The 5,452-nt window shown below is 44.5% G+C and overlaps 1 long non-coding RNA gene across 2 annotated transcripts; it reads left to right on the top strand.

The window, feature by feature from the left end:
• Positions 1-442: 442 nt before the first annotated feature.
• Positions 443-5,085, top strand: LOC306924496. Of its 2 annotated transcripts, XR_013790171.1 has the most exons (4): positions 443-1,134; positions 2,215-2,366; positions 2,867-2,961; positions 4,065-5,085. It is a non-coding gene; the product is annotated as an uncharacterized lncRNA (long non-coding RNA). The 2 variants fall into 2 exon arrangements; XR_013790172.1 differs by having other exon boundaries at positions 443-2,366.
• The last annotated feature ends 367 nt before the right edge of the window (positions 5,086-5,452 follow it).

Below are 5,452 nucleotides of genomic sequence, written 5' to 3'. Positions count from 1 at the left end.
TTATGTGCTACAGTCTATTTTTTTTTTGCAAACTGTTAAATAATAAAATGCATATCGCCAGACAAAGCACTCTCTCTACACATCAATATACTTTTCAGATGGTCGACATTTCTTGTTTTTTTAGTGGTCTCGTAAAATTTGTTGTGATAGCATTTTTTTATTTTCATGAGCTGTACGCCATAATCAAGATTTAAAAAAAAAAGGTTTTAAATACTTCACTTTATGCACAATTAATTGAGAATATATGAAAGTTTCACTTTTTGAATTATATTAGCGGAAAAAATGAACTTTTACACATTATAATAATAATAATAATAATAACTTTAATTTATATAGCGCCTTTCAAGAAACCCAAGGACTCTTTACAATATTCTAATTAATTAGATGGACCTGTATATATTGCAGGTGCAAATACCAGCAGGAGTGAATGAATTCACATTATCATGTCTTCTGCAGATCAGCTTCCACCAACTTCTTCTAATACCACCTCCTAATACCACCTTCTAATACCACCTCCTAACACGTCATTCTAACACCACCTCCTAACACCACCTCCTTCCAAGTTTGTTGGAAGCTGATCTGTAGAAGACATGATGTTAACAGCCAACGTTAGTTACATAAATCGTTTATTTCGGCGATAAGTCCATTCTCTCTCACACTCACTCAGTATATTGAACCATCTAGTGGCCTAACATTATGGTAATTGTTATGGTAGGGCCATTTAGGGTAGGGCCGGGCCTTCATTTTCAGGCCCATTGAGAACTCTACGTCTCCCCCTTCCCCTCCCTTTGCTCTTACCCTCTACTCTTCTCCTCCTCCCCTTGGTTGTGTGGGTTTGTTTCCCATCAGTGTGATTGTTATTAACAGACACACGGTCCAGTAAGGCCTGCCACTAACTCATCATCCGGGGAGCCACTCCCCGGAATGTATTTTTGTCTCCCACTCTGCAGTTCCATGCACTTGTATGATGGACCCCAGGTGCCTATCAAGAGTGTGACCGTGGACCAGGCTCCTTCATGGAGCCTTCACTGAGCCTATCAAGAGTGTGACCGTGGACCAGGCTTCATCACAGAGCATGACCATGGAATGCTACCATATAGTACAACACTGCTGTTGCCAGGTTCTACTTAAAAGGTATATTCAGTGATTTCACTTAATTCAAATATCTATTTTCTTTGTGATAATCCTCCCTACTAGAGTGCACTGACCATATAAGGAGTTCCTCCCTGTCCCCAGTTAACCCCTGGGGTCAAAATAGTGTAGGTTTTGTTTTTTGGCTCTCCATGATGTTTGGTTGTAACCCCAAACCTTATGTTGGGAATTGAAGTCCCCTGTATATTTGGCAGGTGCAAATACCAGCGGGAGTGAATGAATTTATAATATCATGTCTTCTGCAGATCAGCTTCCACCAACTTCTTCTAATACCCCCTCCTAATACCACATCCTAACACGTCCTTCTAACACCACCTCCTTCCATGTTGGTGGAAGCTGATCCGCACGTAATTCCGACGGAGCATTCGTCCAACATGCAGGAACAACGGTCAGACTACCGCTCAAACTGCGCTGCTCCCGTGCTTGCGCTTATGTTTAGGTTGGGGTAGAGAATGGTTGTCGATGGATTGGGGTTACAGCCAAACATCAAATGGAGTGACACAGCCAATGGGCCTCCAACGCCAACACACTACTGTTGTTTGACACAAAAGAACACCCATACTAACCCAAACCAGGCCTTTGTCGTGGGTCAGCAGTCATAGTGGAATAGCCTGAAATCACCAGCACCCAAGTGACATACCACTTTCGTCCAGCAGGTGGCACTCATTGTGTTAACAGCCAACGTGAGTTACATAAATCCTTTATTTCGGCGATAAGTCCGTTCTCTCTCACACTCATTCAGTATATTGAACCATCTAGTGGCCTAACATTATGGTAATTGATATGGTCGGGCCAAACCTTGGGCCGGCCCAGTTAGAGTATAGGGTAAGGCTGGGCCTTAATTTTCAGGCCTGTTGAGAACTCTGTCTTCCCTTCTCCATTCCCATCCCCTCCTGCCTTTTCTCTTCCCGTCTCCTCTCCTCCTCCCCTTGGTTGTGTGGGTTCGTTTCCCATCAGTGTGATTGTTAACACTGTACAGACACACGGTCCAGTAAGGCCTGCCGCTAACTCATCATCCGGGGAGCCACTCCCCGGGATTTATTTTTGTCTCCCACTCTGCAGTTCCATGCACTTGTATGATGGACCCCCAGGTGCCTATCAAGAGTGTGACCGTGGACCAGGCTCCTTCACGGAGCCTTCACTGAGCCTATCAAGAGTGTGACCGTGGACCAGGCTTCATCACAGAGCATGACCATGTGGACTGCTACCATATAGTACAACACTGTATTTTATCTTAACATTATTATACCACTTCATATGATCTGATCATTGTGGCAACATGTTGGTGAATGTCCTCGCTTGTAGCAGGCATTATGTATGTGGGGACACGTGGGTGAATGTCATTGCTCGTAACGGCTTAGGCATGTGTGTGAATGTAATGGCGTGCAGCGGCATAGGTATATGGTGACACGTGAGTAAATGTCATTGCATGTAACTGCTTAGGTATGTGTGTGAATGTGATGGCGTGAAGTGAACTGGCATAGGTTTATGGCGACACTTGGATGAACTTGAATGTTTTGCGTGTAGCAGGCATATGTATGTGGCGACACATGGGTGAAACCTTATCATAAAAACAATACGTAAGTGTATGTCTCACAGATGAGGCATAGCTTGTCGACAGGTCTTTCCATTTTGTTTGTTTTCGTCTTGTCCTGCACACATCTGACAAGCCCCTTAAATCAGGTATCATATGTGACTCTTCCCTTTGCATCAGGTATCATCTGCCTGACTCTTCCCGACACCCACAAGCTCTGTGGCACTGAATCATCCATAATCATAACGTCTGCTGTTGCCAGGTTCTACTTAAAGGTATATTTATTCAGTGATTTCACTTAATTCAAATATCAATTCTTTTTTGTGATAATCCTCCCTACTAGAGTGCACTGACCATATAAGGAGTTCCTCCCTGCCCTAGTTAACCCCTGGGGTCAAAATACCGTAGGTTTTGTTTTTTGGCTCTCCATTTGATGATGTTTGGTTGTAACCCCAAACCTTCTGTTGGGAATTAAAGTCCCCATATGGCAGGTGCAAAAACCAGCAGGAGTGAATTAATTTACAATATCATGTCTTCTGCAGATCAGCTTCCACCAACTTCTTCTAATACCACATCTTAACACGTCCTTTTAACACCACCTCCTAACACCACCTACTTCCATGTTGGTGGAAGCTGATCCGCACGTAATTCCGACGGAGCATTAGTCCGACATGAGGGAACAACAGTCAGACTACCCCTCAAACTGCGCTGCTCCCGTGCTTGCGGTTATGTTTAGGTTGGGGTAGAGAATGGTTGTCGATGGATTGGGGTTACAGCCAAACATCATCAAATGGAGTGACACAGCCAATGGGCCTCCAACGCCAACACACCACTGTTGTTTGACACAAAAGAACACCCATACCAACCCAAACCAGGCCTTTGTCGTGGGTCAGCAGTCATAGTGGAATAGCCTGAAATCACCAGCACCCAAGCGACATACCACTTTCGTCCCGCAGGCGGCACTCATTGTGTTAACAGCCAATGTGAGTTACATAGATCCTTTATTTCGGCGATAAGTCCGTTCTCTCACACTCATTCAGTATATTGAACCATCTAGTGGCCTAACATTATGGTAAATGATATGGTCGGGCCGAACCATGTCCGGCCCATTTAAGGTAGGGTAAGGCCGGGCCTTAATTTTCAGGCCTGTTCAGAACTCTACGTCTCCCCCTTCCTTTCTCCATTCCCATCCCCTCCTGCCTTTTCTCTTCTCTTCCCCTCGCCTCTCCTCTTCTCCTCCTCCCCTTGGTTGTGTGGGTTCGTTTCCCATCAGTGTGATTATTAACACTGTACAGACATTCGGTCCAGTAAGGCCTGCCACTAACTCATCATCCGGGGAGCCACTCCCCGGAATTTATTTTTGTCTCCCACTCTGCAGTTCCATGCACTTGTATGATGGACCCCCAGCTGCCTATCAAGAGTGTGACCGTGGACCAGGCTTCTTCACGGAGCCTTCACTGAGCCGAGTGACTGTGGACCAAGCTTCATCACAGAGCCTTCACTGAGCCTATCAAGAGTGTGACTGTGGACCCGGCCTCCTCACAGAGCATGACTGCTACCATATAGTACAACACTGTATTTTATCTTAACATTATTATACCACTTCATATGATCTGACATCATTGTGGCAACATGTTGGTGACTGTCCTCGCTTGTAGCAGGCATTATGTATGTGGGGACACGTGGGTGAATGTCATTGTGTGTATTTTTGTGGCTCTTGAAGCAGAGACAGGTACTCGCCCATCTCTTCCAAAACAAGTCGATAAGATACTGGACTTTTTCCACCCTTCAGCATGTATGAGACTTCTTTTGTGAATAGCTCAAGTGGCATGACTGAAGTGCTGATATATTTCCATTGTTGACCCACGGCAAAGGCCAGGTCTGGGTTGGTATGGGTGTTCCATCGTGTAGAGAAGAAGCTTGGGGGCTCTTTTGGGTCAAACAACAGTAGTGTGTTGGTGCTAGAGGCCCATTGGCTCTGTGTCTCTTATATTTATTTGATGATGTTTGGCTGTAACCCCAAACCTAGTGTTGGGAATTGAAGTCCCGTGTATATATGGCAGGTGCAAGTAGATCAGCAGATCAGCTTCCATCATCTTCTTCTAACACCACCTCCTTCTAACACCACCTCCTAACACCACCTCCTTCCATGTTGGTGGAAGCTGATCTGCAGAAGATATGACTGAATGAATTCACTCACTCCCACTGGTACCAACCCAGACCTGGCCTTTGCCGTGTGTCAGCAATGGAAATGCATCGGTACCTCAGTCATCCCACTTGAACTGTTCACAAAAGACGAAGGGTCAAAAAGTGCAGTATCTCGTTGACTTGTTTTGCAAGAGATGGGCGGCGAGTAACTCTTTCTGCTTCAAGTGCCCTAAAAGTGGACTCGGATAAAGAAGCCCTGTTTATGCATAACAAATGGATCTGGATCTGTAACTGAGAATCAATTTATATAAATTCCCCTAAACTTTATAATTCGGTGTGGTCTGAATTCCTGCGTCTTCAATTACTTTTTAAGGGTCTTTTACCAAGGTGTTTTATCCATTGCCTGGATTGTGTTCAAAGGGTTTTTCTAGGATTGACTAAAGTGACTAAAGGATTTTATTTAAAGGGTATTTCACTCATTTGCGAAGGTAATATATACCGATTTAATTTGGTTCCATTCAAAGTTCTCTCAAAGGTTTATCCATTGTGCTATCTTAAATTGACAGTGCACTGTATTTGACAACTATGCCTAAGGTTTTCGAAAATGTTTCTTACCGT

The sequence above is a fragment of the Electrona antarctica genome (assembly GCF_951216825.1).
Source record: "Electrona antarctica genome assembly, chromosome: 1".
NCBI classification, from domain to species: Eukaryota; Metazoa; Chordata; class Actinopteri; order Myctophiformes; family Myctophidae; genus Electrona; species Electrona antarctica.
This window is presented reverse-complemented; position numbering and strand designations above follow the sequence as displayed.